Source organism: Anticarsia gemmatalis, chromosome 19 (assembly GCF_050436995.1).
Source record: "Anticarsia gemmatalis isolate Benzon Research Colony breed Stoneville strain chromosome 19, ilAntGemm2 primary, whole genome shotgun sequence".
NCBI lineage: Eukaryota > Metazoa > Arthropoda > Insecta > Lepidoptera > Erebidae > Anticarsia > Anticarsia gemmatalis.
In genome coordinates, this window is record NC_134763.1 from 2,231,257 (window position 1) to 2,252,578 (window position 21,322).

Genomic DNA, 21,322 nt, shown 5'->3' on the forward strand with positions numbered 1-21,322 from the left:
TCTTACACGTATATTATATCGAATAATTATTATTATGCCAGTTGGTGCACAGTCATATATTGATTGATAAAACGTGAGTCCATATAATTTATAGTTTCATAAACGTGAGTAGTACTATTCATAATAATGTGCTATAAAAGTCACGGAGGCAATCCATAAACTACGAGTAAATATAAATGCTAAAGTTGGTCTTGCTGTTACGTTTTTACGACGAAACTGGTGAGCTAAGTTTGATGAAAATTAGCATAAAGACAGTAAAAGACTCGGGAACAAACAAATAAAATCCCCATTTTATAAATAGAAATTTCATCAAATTAAATGGGCATACAACTTCTGAAGAAATGGTCACCTGTAGCGTGATTCTAGCCCACTATCGACTATCCGCAATCCGCTAACTATCGAAAAATGTTGTATGCCGATCTGATTTGCGCCTCTAGTGGGCGCGTCAAGAACTATTTTTGCAATACATTTTAAATATTAAACTCTAAATGCTCGATAGTACTGACTGCCGAGAATAGCCCTAATGTTGTCATCTGCCAACAGTGTCATTGACCCCGAAATAAAAATAAAGGCCGAATAAAAAAGGACATACAATATTCAGGTACCAAAACAGTAGGTTTGAGTAGCAAAGAAAGTTTTTACCGTGAAGGGGTAGGACAAAAGGTGGTATTAAGTTTACGACCACTCGTAAAAATGTAACGGTAGAGGAGATAACGTTTAAACTGCTTTTTTCTTGTTTAGCTTTTGTTGGTTAAAAAATGTGCTCGAAATTGAAAAAGATAGGAGTTATTCGGTGTTTCTCTTAATGATTTTGATAAGAAATGAAGGAAACATAATTAAAAATGTCGTTTAAAATATTTATTCAGCTAAATGGTATAAGTTGGTACCTCCCACGCAAGGGGTCGATGGTTCAAACTGGAGACAACACACCAATGACTTTTTGAAGTTAAGAGTGTATTATAAATAATTACCAGTTGTTCTAACGGTGAAGGGAAACATCGTGATGTAACCTTGCATGCCTGAGAGTTCTTTAGAACAGTTCTTGGAGGTATGCAAAGTCTCCAACCCGCAATAGGCCAGCGTGGTGGACTCAAAGCCTCTCTCATTACGGAAGTAGACTCTTGCATAGCATTGGGACATTAATGGGTAATTTGTTTTCCTATTTTTTCCTGAAAAAAATCTCCCTTCCTGAGAGCTTTTTGAAAATCTTTTTGACGGCATGCAATGTCCCCAATTCGCACTAGGCTAATTTGGTGCTATCTAGATACAATCAATCCACCATTTCGGGTCTCTTATCAATAAGGGGAATTGATGAAACCTAACTGTTTGCTGAGAACAGAGTCTCTACTCTTGCTCAGAAGTTAGACAGAAAGGAAGCCTACCTAAGCATTCTTCATAGAATTCCGCAACGGCCGACTTTACAATTAAATCCAATCAACATTTATAATAAACATACATAGATTTATTTGTTCCATTACCTTGGTAGCTCATTGAGGAGCACAGTTTATTAATAACGCGGGTCGCACCTGGGACCGGCCGCAACTTTGTGACGCACGTTCTGCTAGCTGCCCCTTCTGGATTTACGGGGAGCATTCCTATTAGTACACACGCATTTAATACGGTAATAATTTAATTTTGAGGTTGGTAGCTTTGAGTATTTTATGGCTATGATTATGGCTATTGACAGTCAGTTGACAGGTAACTTTAGGTGTTTGACTACTCATCATCAGCCTAGCCTTTCTTCTAACTATGTTGGAGTCGGCTTCCAGTCTCACCGGATGCAGCTGCATACCAGTATGTTATACGAAACGACTGTCAATTGTACCCACCCTGGTTTCACCTAAAGAAGTACAGGTTGGTTTATTCTGGTAGAATTTTTACACTAGGTTTCATACATTTACTGTCAGAACGAAAGAAAGATTTTTTTTCAGGTGCAATAGTTAGATGCTCACAAAAATATAACATAAATGAAACAAACACAAGATGAATGTATATCGAATGCGGCTCCATTGAAGAGAGTGAAGCAATCACAGAAAACGCGTTTAGTTAGGAACTAGGGAAACTATTATAATTGGCATTCAGTCCATAGAGGCGTGCATCGGATTTAATTACGAACAACTTGGGACGACGTTTAATGTTATTGCTATATTAAATGTTATATTGATAATGTTTGTTTAATTTGCTTATAAATAGAATAAGATTATTGTGCTTGAATTTTTTAATGCTTGTACGTAGTGTTGGCAGGCCCCCCACAAGATGGACCGACGACCTGGTAAGGGTTGCCGGAGTCCGATGGATGAGGGCGGCCCAGGACCGGTCCTATTGGCGCTCGATGGGGGAGGCCTTTGTCCAGCAGTGGACGATTCCCGGCTAAGATGATGATGATTGTGCTTGAATGGTTTTATGTCTATTTTGAAAACTATACTTCTTTGTAACTATAATGATTTTATATCTGTTAAGTACAATTCATCTACAACAAAAGTTCGACTGCCTTCGTGGCACAATGCTTTAGGTCGCCTCGCCGATACCACTGGTCGGGAGGTTGTGGGTTCGATTCCCACACGGAGCAATTATTTGTGTGATCTTCAAAAAAATGTTTCGGTTCTGGTCGTCCCTTGTATTCGTTGTTGGTATGTTTGTAAAAGTTCCCGCGACACAAGAGCAATTCTAAATGCGGGAGTTGTCTTATTTAAAACAGATAACAAAAAAAAAGTTATAAATGGATTAAGATTATTGTGCTTGAATATTTTAGACCAATTTTGGCAAGCTACTTTGTAAAAATTTCGTATCTTTTAAGTCCGATGCATATAAACAAACATTTCTCATTAAATATAACAAGTATTCGGGACTTTACTCTTAATCTGTCATTTCTAAGAAATTCATTTCTAAGCAATCAATAACTAAGAAAAGTAGTAGTCAAAGAAATAAACAGTCAATAAAAGTAGTCTAAACAATAATACCTAAATATTCATTACGTCATGATGTGTCATGTTTAGGGTCAATCAGTAAATCCCCTAGCACTATAGATGACTTGTATGACTTTATTATGTTGTCATATTCTTCATTCTTTCGTCAGTGATTAATTGTTCCTTTATAAATCAGTATACGCAAAGCAGAGGAGCTCTTGGCTTAGTAACAAGAGCCGCGCAGATCGATCTCGATTTTGTATCCCAGCTTTTATTTGCAAAGGTCTTTGACAGTCATCAACAGTAGTCAGAAACATGAAATGTACGTGTTATACCCCAGGCTACTAGGTTGTGGAGGTCCAATAGGCAGTCGTTTCATGTAAAATACTGGTAATTAGCTGCATTCCGTTAGACTGTAAGTTCACTTAAATAGTTGGAAGAAATGCTTGGCTGACAGTATAATATGCGCAACAGAATGCGTACTTAGCGTATAGCAGATCACTGCGACATGCGTACCGTAGTAGGATGCTTTGTTAAACAGTAAAATACACGTCAAGTAAAAATTTATAAATTAATCATTACTACAGATTGTTCTGGAACATTACTATCATTTTCTTTTCTATAGAAGCATCTACTGTTTAATTTTTTTTATTTCTGTTGGTAATAAGCCATTGCTATTATCTCTTAAAGGAGCTCTAAAACAAACAAAACAAGCTTTCAACACCTCCCATTAGACAGCTAGAAAGAATCCTGACAATCCACTCAGATCTACAGGTATTTGCTCGACAACTCTCTGAGGAAATAAACAAGAATACTGTCTTTGTACCGCTATAGTGCCGAAGCCAATGTAAAGTGTCTGTGTCTGTGCTTTAAATGTTAAAAAGAATAATAGTACAAATGATGGAGAATTCTTAAAAGAACATATTTTTACATTTGAGGTGTATTTTCTTGTTGATTGAAGTGCGAAGGTTTTTAATTCGTACGGCACTGTCATATTATAATATTTGCTAGGTGTAATAGATGATTACAAAAATGAGGATAAATAGGTATACCAAGTCCCTTTTTTGACAGCAGCAGGGAGATTTTCAAGAAGTGGCTTTTCATCTTAATTGGTCCACTCATTTTCACACTAAAGAAGGTAACACAAACGAACTCAATTTAAAAATAGCATTTATTATATATAATAATATTATTATGGGAAGATTTATAATACCGAAGGTTTTGTATGACGAGATGTGAATGAGGCTAGCTTTGTATGTATTTATAATACCACTAGCTGACCCGCGCAACTTCGCTTGCGTCACATAGGAGAATGGGTCAAAATTTTTCCCCGTTTTTGTAACATTTTTTACTGATGCTCTGCTCCTATTGGTCGTAGCGTGATGATAGCTCATAGCCTTCCTCAATAAATGGGCTATATAACAGTGAAAGAATTTTTCAAATCGGACCAGTAGTTCCTGAGATTAGCGCGTTCAAACAAACAAACAAACAAACTCTTCAGCTTTATAATATTAGTATAGATAAAAATCACGTATTTCAACGCAGTATGAGGCAATTTTAAAAGGTTTTTTCTATTTTTAGTAGGTACATACGTGGACACAAATCAGACGTGAAGTTGTTGTTATACGTTTAACTGGCATGCTGTCTGTACAAATAGTAGGGGTTATCGACGGCTTGCAGCCAACAAAGGATGCAATTTGTCAAATCAAACAGCTCTTGAGGAAACACACTGGTTGATATTTTGAGAATAAACACTGGTATGTTCTTAATATTTTTCTAAATATTCCAATTTAGGCAAGTTGTTGTTTGTTTGTTTGTCGTATGGTTAGTGGTCAACCTAGTGTCAAAGTTGTTCAAGCCGCTCGAAAGGCCTTTGACGTGGCTTAACGACTGTTATCATAGCAGACAACAGCCGGGACCGACTTTTTACGTGCCTTCCGAAGCACGGAGGCGCCCAGCTCAAATACCACTATGCGGTCACCCATCTATGGAATGACCGCGCCAAGGGTTGCTTAACCCACAGATCGTTTACCGACCGGTGAGCGCAACTGGCTATGGGCGCCTATTTAGGCAAGTGCAAGTAGTGTTCTTAATGCTTGGTAAATTAAGATTGAATACAACATTTTTAAAGTATGCTAAAACAGATATAGAAAGATGGAAACCGAGTTACGCGTCGTAGTATTCCTCCACACCGCTGTTTAGATAAGATTAGATACAAACATAGAACTTAAGTTTTATTAGTTAAAAAATATTGTATTAATCAATCAATTTATTACATAGCACACCATTTTTTGTGAAATCGTTTTTCTTAACAACGGTCGAAAAACGTTCAATATTTAATCTATTTGTAAAGACGGAATCTATGTATAAATGGTACGTCAGTTAAGATTGTTTTTATTAATATTTTTGCATTAATTCACAGCTGAACCGTTCAAAATACCGTCTCTTATGTTTTCGCTTGAACTAAATCGTTCTATTCTAGACACTTGAGGAGCTGATCGACTGTCGAAGGAATTCCTAAGATTACTGGACTTAGTATACATAGTTATTTACAGGTTTATTTATACAATAATGTAATAAAATCAGCCAATCGTGGGGTTGACCACCCGTATCAACAAAAAGTTTCCTCAAAATCCGTTTAGTAATTTTTACGTGATCCAAAGATCCACTCTTGCTGTTTGACAGGATATGAGAACTACTAAGGCAAATTATGATCACTCAATCAATGAATTGATGTTCAGTGGGCTAGAATTCGGTAAGTACTAAATTCTTTTTTGTTGAAGTTTTTTTAATACAAAAAAATATTTTTGGAGAGTTCACACATGGTTAGCAGATTACAAACAAATCATAGCTTAACTGTAACTTAATATTATAAAGATACTTCGAAATAAAAATATACAAGCCAGGTAAAATATCTTATACCTGTAAAAGAGAATACTTGTTACTTTCTTGACATATTTACGAGCTACGCTTAATTAAATTCTACAGTAATTATTTGTTTTGAATGTTGTTTCCTTAAAATTCTGTTTCAAGAAGGATTTGGATCATCACGTTTTTATTCTATTGTTTATAGAGGTATATATAGAAAGTTTAAGAGACGACTGAAATTTCTTCAATATTACTGTTTAAAGTACATGAAGAAACACGGTTAGTGGTATTCAAATAATACATTTATACGTCAATGGGCGTTACCAGCATGTACAAGTGATAGTTATTCCCACACAGAACTAACATTAGTGTCATCCAATCACATAAAGTTGTTTCGGGTCTCTACTATAATTATAGTTTGTATCTTCGTAAACCAATGACTAAAAATTCACAGTAGCCGCGTGTATGGTTTAAAAAAAATAAGGATCCAAAAAAATTAGAACCTTCCCCTTCTTGAAGCCGGTTAAAAAGTCGTTGTAATCTACGGAAAAGTATGAAGAAACACCTTTTTGCGTAAAAGACATACTTAATCTTTATTTTCAATATACAATGTATTTGTACATAATTTAAAACATTTCACAAAAACAATAAGTTTTTCGAAAGTAAGGGGGAACCTCTCAAAATTGTTCGTGGCTATGAAACGTTGCTTGAACTTATTTATGCCAAATCTTTTTTATTATTTTCCACTGTAGTTGGTTTTTGGCTGATTTGGGAATAAAATGATATGGCATTTTTCATCAAATCAAACGTACTCATTAGACACGATTTTCTAGAAAACTGTCTATACATTTTTCGCCACAGCCAAGCGGGTAATTATTATTGTTATTTACAAGACTTAATGAATGAAGAACGAGTATTTCTGACATTGGTCTAATGCCATTTCGCGTGTTGACTTATATTACAGTCAATATTCCACATTTCATTCTCGTTCCTCTTTTTACCATGTTAACCAACAAAACCTTTTCTCGAAGCCATTAACACAATCATTTCAGTCACCTCAACACACGAAAGGGGTCATTACACTCCATTCTGCTAAATTATATCTTCTACAAAGTGAAAAACAATGACACATCCGAGCTTCAGTCTTTCTTCAAACGTTTCTCCCCCCCTCTCCCCCCTGTACGCAGTTCACGCCCAATTTGACAGCGTCTGTGGGCGCTACAAAAAGTTTAATGCTCTTAACGCATGGTGCGCACTTAACTCGATTCAAAGTGAATTTCCTCTTCAGTGACGGGCTAGGAAAACAGCGAGAGAAGATTTCAGGATTTAGTTCTTTTATTCAAAAACTATTCTGAATAATAATCTTAAGCAAAAGAGAGCAGCGAGAGTAGAAGATTGAATTTAGTTATTTTATTAGTAAACACGACTTCGAATAATAACGACAAGTAGAATATAGCATCTACATACATAAGATCACTTCGGGTATAGGGTTAGGCAGAGACCAGAGAACCATTCACAACATCTATAAACACGACTTGCACGACTTTACAACAACGAACAAAAGTTTTAATTTGCAAATACATTTTACAATATGAATATAATATTTTTGCCTTTTTTCTACGGTGAACAGTCTTTTGTACAAAACTAAGTTTTTTTTGTAATTACTCGTAATGTACTATAATCCGCTGTTTCTTGATTCATTCAACGTCTGGCTCACCTACCTAGTGACAAACTTTTTAAGCCGCCTAATTTTTTGTTGATAAGGCGAGAAACTTTTTTTAATTGACAACTTATGGGTCCAAATATTACTGAGTAGCCGCACATTTAGAGAATGTTCATGTTAAAGTCACTTAACTCACTGATCATTAATCAACTGCAACTATCTATAAGCGTCTCAGACCGCTGTTTCAAAAGCCCTACATTGAAAACATTGTTTCCACAAGACGGTGGATCCAACATCGTTTGTGGATTATTTCGTTCGATACGTATGTTTATTTTTGTGAAATGAAAACAAAATGCGTAGCGATTACCTTCAAATCCGACCAAGTCTTAATATATCGTTGTTTCCTGTATACTCGTAAATTTTCATACAAAATCCCGTGAGGAAATACGTTTTGTTTTATTGTTTTGCTGTTTTTTAAAGGAAAACGATCAAGTTCTTCGTTAATAGTAAAAAAATATCAAATGTATGTATGTATTGAAACCACTTTTATTGTCATATTAGGCAAATGAAATGCTTATGGCAAATTAAATATTAAAATATAACGCCTTAGTGTCTCCGAACTGTAATCATTTGACGAGGAAACTATTTCTGAGAAAAATACTTATGTTGGAATATTTAAAGCCCCTGATTAATCGCGTATTTTGTATGAAAATTTATCAATTTTCTTTTATTACGCGACACGATACACATAAAATTATATTTTACTAAAAAGACTGAGTAAACAAAAGCTACGGTCTCAACCAACCCCTTTGTGAAGAAGGCGTGATTAGTAGGTATGTAGGTACGTAGAACGGCAATGTGGTTATTTACGACATCATATTTTCAATTTGCACCCTAGTCATAAACACAAATATAATGCAAACATAATAAAGTCAAAGGCGAAGAAAGAGACGACATACATCTCACAACAAATCTTATAAAGTAACAATTTATAAATAACACTCTGGAAATAACTTCTTTCATCGTAACGGTACAAATAAAGAAATATCAACCATCCATTTGATTTGTCTCACAAAAAACGAGAAAAATTCTTTTCACATATTTTTCTTAACAAAAAATCTTAATGAGCCCTCAATTCAGTGAATCAAAATGTTCGTCATGCCGACGTTAAATTTCCAACGTCTTTCCGACAATCAAATCAGCCAATCACAGGCGCCCTTGCAAATACGTCATCAATCATGGCGGACGAATTTCGGTTGGAATTCCATCGGCTTTTGAATTTATTTATTTAAAATAACTGTTACTTTTTTGTATTTTGATCAGAATTCAAGAAACGAACGAATTTGAATGACTATTTCGTTAAAGGTATTTATTTAACGAATATTTTTATTCTGACTGTTCCTATAGCTGAAGAAGGGACAGTTTTTTTTTTTGCTACTTATTTGATTAAATCGAATATAATTTTTACATATATACGAAAGAATATTAAAATTCACATTATACCAGCAATAACGTTTAACTCGAATGCATTTTATTTTCGATTGAAATAGAAAATTCTTTGACTTCTAGGAAAAGCTTTTAGATTATACAAGTAAAGGGCTTGTCATTTCTTGTTTGTCTTTTCCAATTCGACCCATTTTGATATAAAACTGTACGAATGCCATGTCATTTTTCCAAAGATTATCGTGACGTCACAAACGCCAAGGGATACGTATGTAAATGTTTAATGTACATTTTAAGAGGTCCTCGAGTTCTGTATACCTTGTGTCATTGTTCAAACATTTTATAGGTGCTTTGCTTTTTGAATATTTCAATAGTTACGCATGTTTCTTTATTTTATAAGCGTCTATAGTGACGTTGAGAATATGAAGAAAATAGGATAGAGTCGATTGACTTTTAAAAGAAGTTTTGATAAACATAGGTTAAAGGCTACTGTCGTGAATTATAAATAAGTAATATTATAATGCAACGGGTCCTAAAATGAAAATTAAAGGTTAGGATAACTTATTTAATTTTGTTCACCTGACGTTTCGATCGAATTACACTGCCGGGTTATCAGCTACCGGTAACGTGTGAAACATCGGTATCCTAACCTTTAATTTTCAATCGCGTTTAAGACCCGTTGCATTATAATATTGTATGTACAAGTTGCGAGAGCTTAAAAAAATAATTATAAATAATTGTCAGATAACCTATTCATTAGATTGAATAACAACGAATGTGAGAAAACTACTGTCAAATTCCACCGACAACTACGCAATACTTACCTGACTATGGTGTAACCGAAGGTCAAGCGCCGAAAAATGTTTGAAGTACCGTTCTTTAGCATTATATTCTAAATTTTACAAAAAATATTTATATTTTTCACCGTCTGGAATACGTTTTAGGTGTATTATTACATTGACTTACTTCGAAAGAAAAAAATCTTAAGGACACTTTGAAAATACGAGATGTTCTGAACAGTTCTTGAAGTGGTGTTGGAGTCAGCTGGAGCTGTCTACTTAAACTTTTAAAGAAACATTCTAAACATTTTGATCTTTAAATTATATTGATATTTAAATTCAAATATATGTACACATTTTTTTAGGATATGCAAAATCGCAATACACACTTCGTCAGCATGGTGGACTCAAGGCTTAACCCGTCTATCGCTCAGGAGGAGATCCTAGCCCAGCAGTGGTACATGCATAGGATATGACACTATTTGATACATACCTAAATATTTATATTCTGTTTAGGTACTAATGAATAATCAGTTATAACTTTTTTTACATACATACAAAAAATGACGCCTTTTTCTATAGAGGTAAGCAGAGACCAAATAACACCACTTGGTGCGATCCTTACCAGCTTCCCTTGTCTCATTCTCATCCATACAAATTATCATACTTGTAATACGTAGAATATAAAAATACTATATTTTTCGAGCAGAAAACTTCTTTGAATATTCCTTCAATAACCTACAGAACTTACACGAGCATAATTTCTACACAGTCGATAGCTCCACAAAATGAAAATGCACGCTTACAATTGAATTTAGTTTGCATAATGTTCGTTACCGTATTAATATGCAAAGTGAGGTGTTCGGGAATATCGTTTATTATGTTATGCGCTACAAATTGTAATAGTGTGGTTCGATTTAGTGTGTGAATGATTTTGAAGTGTGTATGAATATTTGAAGCTGATTTTTGGTAAATGTGTTGTGTCGGGCAGGTTTTGGTGACATATCTTTTGGTGATTGTAAAATTGGTTTGTCTTTTAATTCATTTATAAGTATCGTAGGTGTACAGGGTAGCTTTTTGAAGTAATATTTATTTATTGAGATAATATGACTATGAAATATATATATCTATAATTCTCCTCTCATTATATTATTGATCTGTCTCAACCCCCCTGGGAAAAAGGCCTAATTCTGTGTTTATAAAATTTCTGTATACATACATAAAATCACGCCTTCTTGTCATAGAGGCAGACAGAGACCAGAGAACGCCACTTGGTACGATCCTTACAAACTTAATTTGCTTTATTCACATCCATCCATACATGTAAAATATCTATCTAGATATTTTAAGCTTTTACAGTCCAGAAATAGAACTAATTTTCCCACTAAGATTTGAAAGTATATAATTTAGATAAGAAAACAAGCAAGTTATTAAAAACTACAGCAAAACTAGCAAAAGAAAATTAAACATAAAATTAAATTTCCAAGAACCAATCTAATTTCACACACAACACCTAGATTTGAAACGAAAGAACCTACCATTTAAGCCTCACAGTCACACGGCATGCATTTTCTAAGAAACCTTTGCAAACGGGAGACTTATGAGTGAATACCCCGAGGGAAATAAAGCAGGCGTCGGGCCTTTATTTGTTCCTTTGACCTACGTATAAATGCTGGATGAAACATCTTAGATGATCGGAAACCCGTGAACCTTAGCTACAAAGTTTGAAACTGTATTATTGTAGCATTTGGCTGTACTTTAGTAACATGTTGAACGTTCCTTTGTACTCTTTTTCGATGTGCTAGAAATCTTATTCTTGGTTGGTAGCTTGTCTTGTTTTTTCAATCATATCATGAACATGTTTGCAGACAAACAACCATTTTTTTTGTTAGTATAGTTCCGTTACTTTAGGTCAGTTTGAAAGTATTGTAGCACCTTTTCTAACACTACAGGACCAGGGCTTCATGTAACATAATAGGATCTTTTTAAGAAACAAGTATTTCTTTAATAGACAAATGAAAACCTGCGAAAGTACGATTCTTTAAAATTGAATAGATTCGAAGACAACTAGAGACCATTTCCTAATCATGTCCCAAACTTAACAAACATTGTTTAAATTAATTGCCTTGCACAAAACCGTACAAAAGCACAAAAACTTCACAAATTACGATTGGAATCAACAAACCGCATTGCTCAACTTTTCCAAACCGTCAAATTCAAAAGCATTTTAGAACGAATCTATCACTGAAACCACAACGTCACAAGTACAAGCACAAACTAACCTACCAATTGAAAATGGACCTTATGTGGTTATAATAAGAGTTGTGAAATATTTTATGGTGTGTTTGGTCGTTGGTAGAAAAACCATCTGTCAAAGACTGATGAGCTATTGAATCCATTCGGCAGTTTTGATTTATTTTCGTACAAATGATCAGTTGTAATCTAATTTAATAGAGATTTGTGATTCAATTTGATTAATTAATGATATCGTTTGATAGTTGATTAATTGAAATGGGAAATTCTAAGCAAAAAGGTTGATAGACTGTTATTGCAGCAATTGTCGTAGGTTCGATTTAGAAATATTTGCATGGCATCTCAAAAACATGCTTTGCATTATTATTATATTATCTTTACCAAATCTATACCAATATTATCTATACCAATATTATAAAGTTGAAGAGTTTGTTTGTTTGTTTGATTGTTTGTTTGTTTGATTGTTTGTTTGTTTGAACGCGCTAATCTCGGGAACTACTGGTCCGATTTGAAAAATTCAATGTTAGATAGCCCATTTATCGAGGAACGCTACGACCAATACGAGCAGGGTACCAGTAAAAATGTTTCAAAAACGGGGAAAATTATGATTCTCTAATGTGACGCAAGCGAAGTTGCGCGGATCAGCTAGTATAGTATATAAATAAATTTGTCTCATTCATGTCGAATTGCTGGGCAAGCGTCTCCTCCCGTAAAGAGGGAGGGGTTAGGCCTTAAGTCCACCAAGGTAGCCAAATGTGGGTTTCGGACTACATACGTCAACTTTAAACCTCGGCTATGACTGCTCTCTCAATAGAGTATCATATAATTTTAATTATCTCTTGTAGTTCATTTACAAAATACACATACAAAAGTTCTATTTAAAAACCAACCTATATTAACTTAGTTTTTAATTACAGAAAAACTGATACATGTTTACTTATATCTTATTAAATCTCTAACAAAAATAACGTACTTAGATTGAACCAAAATAATTCTAAAACAAAAATAGATATATAATTTGAATTCCTTGAAATAAGATTCTTTACTTTCAAGAAAACAATCATTGGAAATGTATAATTAATTAAATATATTTGAAACTAAGTGAACTAAAAATAAAAATGTGAGAGTCACTAATTACCTTGCAAATGAAACTTGTCGTTTGCAGGTTTTTCTAAGGAATCTTACACACTTGCGTTTTCCTAGCAATATTCAAGACGCAATCACACAACACCAAAACAAAGTTTCTTCGTAAGAATAAGTAAACGGATTTTTTTTATTTTAGCTTGTGACCACGATTTAAACCGCATAAAATGATTTACTAGAGTAAAATTACCTATGTAATTGTGTCAACTGCCTACGTTTAAAATTACATCAAAATACATTCAGTAGTGTTTATTCCAAAGAGTAACAAATATACAATCATCGTCAGAAACTTTTGCATTTATAATATTGATACATTAGTAACAGCAAAGCACACTTCAGACATTCACTAAGATTCTGTTACCGATAAACGCTAGTGTGTAGGAGTCCTTATTCGCGAAGTTAATTAAGTCTACATAAGCGTATCGCTTAAGAAAATTAATCTGTTATTAATGTTTTCAATATTTTTTCTTTCGAGTAATTTGTGAATCGTAGTTTTGTTAAGAGAATGGCTTTTTGTTTGGTATTATTTATTTCGGTGCAATTGTATTTTTTTTTTATTTTGTTTTGTAAAACTTTTGCTTAAGAGTAAAGAGTACCTGTATTTCTTTAATGTAATAGTTAGCTTAGCTACAGTAAAGTGTATTTTGCTGCAATAATGTTATTAGCTCGTTTTTTAAAGTTGAAATTGGGAAGAGCTAAAAAATACTAATGTATACTTCATTATTAAGGAAGCACTTTGAACAGGCTTAAGCCGTGTCTTGCTAGTTTGCGTATACCTGCTTAATACATAGTCTATGTCCTTCTAGTATTTTAAAATTTAACTCTCCAATAATGAAGAGTTTTCCAGTCAATTTTCACCATACTGTTTCACCACATTGTTCCCGAAACTACCCTCTACAAAACACAAAGTTCTCCCCCTATTCTTAATAGTAGTATATATTTTCTATTTATACTATGTCCTTTCATTCAATGTCCACGCGTCCGATACAATTTTCCAATTCATTCCTCGCTCGCAAACTTTTAAATCTTAGAGCGTCGATTTACTTCGAGACTTCTATTCTTACAAGTTTTAGAAGTTTACACCTTCTTAGCTTAGCAGTTTTGGAAACATTTTAGGGCCGTGTTTGGGAAAAAGTATTTGTGATTTTACAAATTAATAAATAGACTAAATAGAATAGTAAAAGACGACTCTTAGTGTAAATTAATTGTGTAATGATAAAAAAGAAAAACCCACTTTTTATTAGACTCTACGCATAAAACGAGGTACACGTATTAAAAAAATATTTGTTTTTAACTATTGCAAGTACTGTTATTTAATAATAATGTACAAAATAACTTTAATATTTCTTGCTTGTTACACGCTTTCTAATCTTACAAAAGTGGAAGCAAAGCAATTGTAATAAAAAATAGTGCTCATATTCGTCACTAGCTAAACCTTATTTGTTCCAACTACAAACTCAATCAAGCAATCATTCAGATTTCTCCACAAAATTCAATAATCTTGCATTATCTGCATCAGAACACTCTCATAATACCAACTTTAATCTTTTGTCGATACACATTTTTTTCGCAATGAAAAAACTGTCTAGAGAACAATTTTCCGTCGAATTAAGCAGATAGGATAAGCCGTTATACGATGACGTTGGAAAAAACACAATAATACGATATTACTAGTAGTAATGCGGTCCTTTAGTAGTTGGGGAGATTCGGGTTTATCTTATTGGGACCGAATGATGACGTCACTCAAACCATTGTAGGTTTATTTGACCTATAGAATGATGAGAAAATGGAGTTTATTGTGAGTGATAAACGCTACGAGACTAAAGAGTACTAGTCACTTACTGCCATTTGTAAAGATATCTTACGAGTGATAAAATATCTGTGTACCAAAGTTTAGCGTGAAAGTTTAGCAAACGTACATAATATATTATATGAATATCCTAAGAAAGTTTCGTATTTGTAATAGATATGATATAATACGATATACATAGTAAGATGAAGCTCTCACTGGCGTATCGTGATAGTTCTCATGACTTTGATATTCATTTTTTAAGAATATGTATGTTTGGGACAAATGCGCCATGCTTACTTAATTGGTTTCATAGCCTGCCACAAAAAATGTCTGCCAATTGTTCAGTGTTAAACTCCAGAAATTGTAACTCATTCAATTGGTCGCGAAATTCGTTTAACACGTCCAAAAAACTATCACAATCCTTTCACGCCGTCCAACTAAGATATTACCAGGCTAATCGAAATAAATCTTTACCTTCCAATAAAAAATATCTAACACATGTAAATCACGCACTAATATCCAATTTTCCATCTGGCAAGAACCCTTATATTTCAACGGGATTCCGGGAACTAGTGACAAAAACTGTCCGGGACAGGGCTGCGGATAGAGTCATAAATCTCCGGGATTGATTCCCCGGGATTCGTGTTAAGATGACTTCAGGTCAGAGGTTATTATTCATTGAGGTGTTCCTGATTTTTGGTGATAATGTTACCATTATGGAGGTGAAAATCTGAGGTAAGATGGCCTTAGACTCTAGGTCAAGTAGATTACATAATTTAAAGATGTGTAGTATTTATGTATATACCATCTGAAAGGTTTAAAAAGTATATCCGATTGATATTTAAGACTTTCGTGTACATTTAGTGACTCACCTTCACAATAATCACTGCATCACCCCACGATAGACTGGCAGAAAATGCCCCTAGCATTAAGTCCGCCTTTATATTGCTCTGTATATTAAGCTGAAAATGAGTAAATGAATAGATACATTAAATATTTCAAATATTCTCATTTAAAAGGAGGCAAGTCTACTGCTATATAGCATATTATTATACCATTTTTAACCAATATTCTACTTGAGAAAAACTCCTTCGCAAAATATCTGTACATGTCTTATTTCCTCAGTTTTTGGCTCAAAACTCCAAGAACATCGTGCAATATTAAAGGCCGCAATAATCTTAAGTGTTGCGCTTTCAGTGCACTCGAGCGGCATCAACTGACATATGCAAAAAGTATGCAATTGTGCAAATGGATATGAATGTCTGAAGAAGTTTCCTCGAAGCGGGAATGGAGAATTTATTGTTAAGTTTCTTGTACGTAACTGTTGAAAAGTATCATGACTTATTATTTAGTATAGTTTTGTCTGCTTTTTAGGCAGTGTAAGGTCAAGGGTTCGGCAGAATAATGGACAGATAAAGAATTCGTATATAGATGATACGAGAGATGAAGAATACTAAAAGAAAGAAAGAAAGAACAAAGTTTATTTAGTAGAATCAGCAGAGGCACACAAGAAAATTGACAAAACCACCACTTGGTTTATCTGTATTGTAGTAGTTAAAGATGTCTCAAACAGATTCAGATTGATCACAATGCGGATAACACTGTGTTGAAACTTAGCACGTCAGCATCTGTAAAATATTTTTGAAGAAATACAAAGACCACAACCCACAACGGTCAGCATGGTAGATCAAGGGCTAAGCAGCCTCTCATTCCGTCAATTTTGGATTTTTTGGAAGGCCCTTTCTCTTAACAAGTGATAATTAATAAGTATTTCTAATACGTACCTACATTTAACACAGAACTACAAGTAATTGCGTCATAGATGATTGCTAAAAGTACCACTTGATTATCACTTGTAATCTATACCAAAATGTTGTTTATCCCAAACATACCGATGTTTACGATCCCAGTTAATTAGCTAAACTAAAAATATCAACAAGGCCGCCATCTTGTAAGTTAGCTATAATAATATAATCTCTTGAGATAGAACAGCACACCTGGTGTTTACTTGACGTGAACTTTGTTCAGCTTTGTTCGTAAGATTTACTTGATGCCTTAGAAAATTATGTGTTAGAAAAGGAAAGTGGGCTACCAAAGCAAACCTGCTTATTACGTAGGTATCTCAGTTGACAACTAATGTAAAACAAATTGATGGTCACTATTCAATACATTGCTGCTTTGACGTAACGTGTTGATCACTATCAAGTAGCCAAAACAATGTACTTTGAAATAGTTTTCAACTGAGATGTAACGAAAATAAGTGTCACAATATAAGACCATTTCACATTCAATTTAAACTGTAACTATAAATGTACCTCTCTATTTATGTTCGCAATTAATATTGGTACACGATTTTTTTTTAATACCATATTTACTACTTACAACCAAAAATATTAGTGTTTTTGAATATTCAGAAACTATCAATGTACTAATAGTCAATACATATTGCAAACCGAACAGAACCGTTTACAACTTTGTAATAAAGTAAGTGCATCGAAGTCAAACGCCGGCCGTAAAATAGTTCTGTTTTATAATCCAGTTAAATGTTCAAGCCTTTCAGTGAAAAGGGACTTTACACAGGCTTTCTTTCAACCTATACAAATTATTCAACTGTACCTCCTATGCAAGAGGTAACAGATTCGAATCTGAGGTAACACATCAATGACTTTTCGAAGTTATGTGTGTATTAAAAATAATTATCACTTGCTTAAACAGTGAAGGAAAACATTGGGAAGCAACCTTGTTCGGCTGAAAGTTCTTTAGAACAGTTCCTGAAGGTATGTAAAGTCCCCAACACGCAATTGGTCAGCGTGATGGACTGAAGGTCAGCAGCGGGACATGAATGGGTTAATTTTTTTTTTATTTATTTAAGAAAAATAGCTATTATATTATGCTGCCAATAGTTAGTTATAATTATCACTAAATATATATTTATCTTCACAATCAGTACGCGTATTCTTTAGATACTTTGGATCAGTCTATCCATTGATTAGCGAATGTAGAAGAGTCTTAACAACATCTACAGCACGGAAAAGTTTGAACGTTTTATTACCCCAACCGTATTTTGTTTGATGCATCATGATTTTAAAATATTTTATGCTCTTATATTTGTTTATTTATATGTGTAAATTCAATAACATTTTGCTTATTTTCAATATTTCTGTATTTAAGAAGAGCTCGAAGCTAAAGCAACGACAGCTGCGCGAATCCCTCTCTGAGGTTAAGCTTCGCTTGCTTTATTTTCAGTCACTCCATGTAAAATACTGGTATTCCGCTGCATCTAGTTAGACTGAAGCTGACCCCAGCAGAGCTGAAAGAAATGCCAGGTTGATGTATTTTTGTATATTTCAATTAAGAGAGCTCAAACGAATTCCTTTGTTAAGCACTAATTAGCTAGCTACTAGAAAGATAGTTCTTTTCGTACTGTATTCAAAGTTTTTTAACTACAAATTAAGATGCGTAGATATTATTGCTCTGCAACATGTCTATCTCTCTGTAACATGTGCTTTTTGTATTTTTGTATGTATTCGCAGATAATTTACTCATGGAATTATTCGAACCTTAAACAAGTTCTTGGAAGCTAATTACAAAAACGTTGCTGTAAGTAATAATGTGCAACAAAGTACAATAAGACAGAGTATAATGTGGCGGTGTCGCGTTAATCTCAGACACCGCGAGCACAAGTTGCGAACTGAGCGACACGCGTGCCGGATTTAGACTGCTGTTGACGACGAACAATGGCGGGTCAAGTTATGAGAGCAAGAGGCTTTAGGATTTTCTTTTGTAATAACATTTTGTTTTTAGTTTAATGGAAAAATCTTCCTAGATGAAGATCAACTACGTGTCAAGTTAGAAGAGTAAGAGGCTAGAATTTTCTTTTGTAATAACATTTATTTAAGCTTAATGGAGAAATTTCTTCCCTGAAGATAGCTTAACCAGCTTTTTATAGGCTCCTGTTATTTTGATTCCATAATAATTAATGATTTGTAGGTGTTACAATATTAATTAGTATTTTGCAATCCTTGTATGTCCGTCCAGGAAAAAAGGATAATTTTGTCCATGTGATAATTTGAGGGGATACAATGTCTGTTTGTAATTGATGGCTTTTTAGTTTCAGTTCGAATACGAACTTTAATAAATTAAGCAATATAGAACAAGAATATCTCATACGGAGTTACTATTAATTTTCGGCATTAACTTTTAACCAACTAAATAAATAAAGCAATCAGCAAGCAGGATGTAATTTAAAGACTGGTTTAAAGTAAAAAAGTTTAAACTGTTTTTCTATCTATCACGATAAAAATGACATTTAACAAATTTCAAAGTAATTAATATTAGCTGTAAGCAAAACCTTGTTAGTAATAAAGCAAACTCGAACGCTTATAACTTAAACAATGTTCCCAACACACCTTGTGTTGATACGATGCAAACTTTGGGTAGCGATGTCGCTAAATTATTGGTAGGTACTGAGGGAGGCTGGAGAACTTCTGTCCCCGCGACAACTGCTGAAGTTTGTCGACAGAATTATTGTACGTCTTGCTGTTGATAGACAATTATAAATGTTGTTGTGGAGATGTGACGAGTAGTTGCTTATGCTTGTCTTTTTTTGGAGTAATTGTGTCTTTTTTTTTTGAAATTGCAAGATTCCTTTTTTTTGGGTGTGGTGTATTAGTAATTATGTGTGTTTGGCTTTTTCTGATTGCTTTTTTTTAAACGTTAAGTGGGTGACAGGTGTCTGTTGAGTGATTTTGGGAGCAGAGGTATATACCTTTTTTCCACTAAGCTCCTTTTTTTCTTGAGTTATGGATCTTTACGTGTTTGTAATAATTGTAGTAAGTATATTGATTAAATATTTTGAAAGATGTTTTACTTCCTTTTAATGTTAGCATTTGCGATACAAGCAAGGTTAATATTAATTAGATTTTCATTCATCATCATCATTTCTGTGTTCCTGTTTAGATTACTTAAACATGAGTATGAATATGTAAGTATTTGAAAGTCAACATGGAAAAACACATACTTAAATGCTGTAAGAAACAACACAAAGACACAACTACAAGACAGACGCATTTTCATCGATAGATCAGTTATCTTTATATCACTTAAACTAGAGGTAGTTACACCTTAAACTACCCTATCGTTTATCGCTAACAGAATCTCTTGTTAACCAGCGTCATTACACTTAAATCAAGCACCGAAACAACCCTTCACCAAGAGTTCAACGACCTCATATCAACCCCTAGGGTTGAATGAACTGTCACATTATACTTTCAGTTAATTAATACTATCATTCTGTCTCATATATCACGGTGCAAGTTAAGTCATTAATATTCTGCCAGCAAGTGCGTGTGTGGAAACATACAAATCATGCTTTCGTATAGGTATACGTATGGCTTTGCTTGGAATATGAAACCTTGTGATTTGTTTAAGGAAAGTTCTTACTCGGTACTATAGACCCCTTGAATTGTTCTTGCGGAATAAGCTAGGAGCGCTGATCTGGTTTTCATACAACATTTTTAGAAGCTACTCAGTTGTCAGTGGCCGTCAAAATTATTCCATTATTTTAGTTTTGTTACTTTGTTTAACACAAAAAGGAATATTACTTCATAAAAAATAGTAATGCGATATTGACTAATGGAGTTAATAAAATCTCTTTAATTATTCATGAACAAAATAAGCAACACCGCAAAATACTTTTTATTAAATCACCAAAAAGAATATTCCCGTACCGGGAATCGAACCCGAGCCTCCTGGGTGAAAGCCAGGTATCCTAGCCACTAGACCATACGGGAGATGGAGGTATGAGTTACTTTGCACAACTGTTTTCAAATTTAACATCGTGACTATAGAAATAAAAATATGACGTAATAAATATTTACTTTTAATTACTTTGAAATGACATTATTTTGCAAGCATTTTGAGTATCAATGAATCTATTTTTATTGTGTGATTTTGTTATAAACTGTACAAACAGACAATCCAACTGAATAGTCGTCACTAATAATGAGTATACATTATTCCGAAGACGTCTGTATGTGCATACAACACCCCAATCAGTGTGTTTGTCTTATGTCAAAAGTAATTATAAGATTTTATGTATCTTAGGTATTTGTAGTAAAATGGACGTTAAATAAATAAAAATATTCGCGAATAGCAAAGATTATGCATTCATACAACGTTGGGTTGCTAGTTCTTTTGAGGCAGGTAACACTGGTCGTGTACGTTAAAAAAAAGTTAAAATTTACTTTTTCTTAACAATATGGATGTTTCACGATAGCAACTAGAACATCCCTTAATTGCAGACTGCATAATTATTCAAAAGACTGCAAAATAGTACTTTCCCGTACCGGGAATCGAACCCGAGCCTCCTGGGTGAAAGCCAGGTATCCTAGCCACTAGACCATACGGGAGATGAGGTGTGAAGTCATTTTGTACACTCACTTTTGCTCATTCAGTTGTGGTACAATACAAAAGA

General features: G+C 33.9%; 2 non-coding genes across 2 annotated transcripts; both read right to left on the bottom strand.

The window, feature by feature from the left end:
- Positions 1 to 20,567: 20,567 nt before the first annotated feature.
- Positions 20,568 to 20,639, bottom strand: TRNAE-UUC (transfer RNA glutamic acid (anticodon UUC)). Its single transcript has one exon. It is a non-coding gene; the product is annotated as a tRNA-Glu (tRNA).
- Positions 20,640 to 21,185: 546 nt separating this feature from the next.
- Positions 21,186 to 21,257, bottom strand: TRNAE-UUC (transfer RNA glutamic acid (anticodon UUC)). The gene has a single exon. It is a non-coding gene; the product is annotated as a tRNA-Glu (tRNA).
- Positions 21,258 to 21,322: the final 65 nt, after the last annotated feature.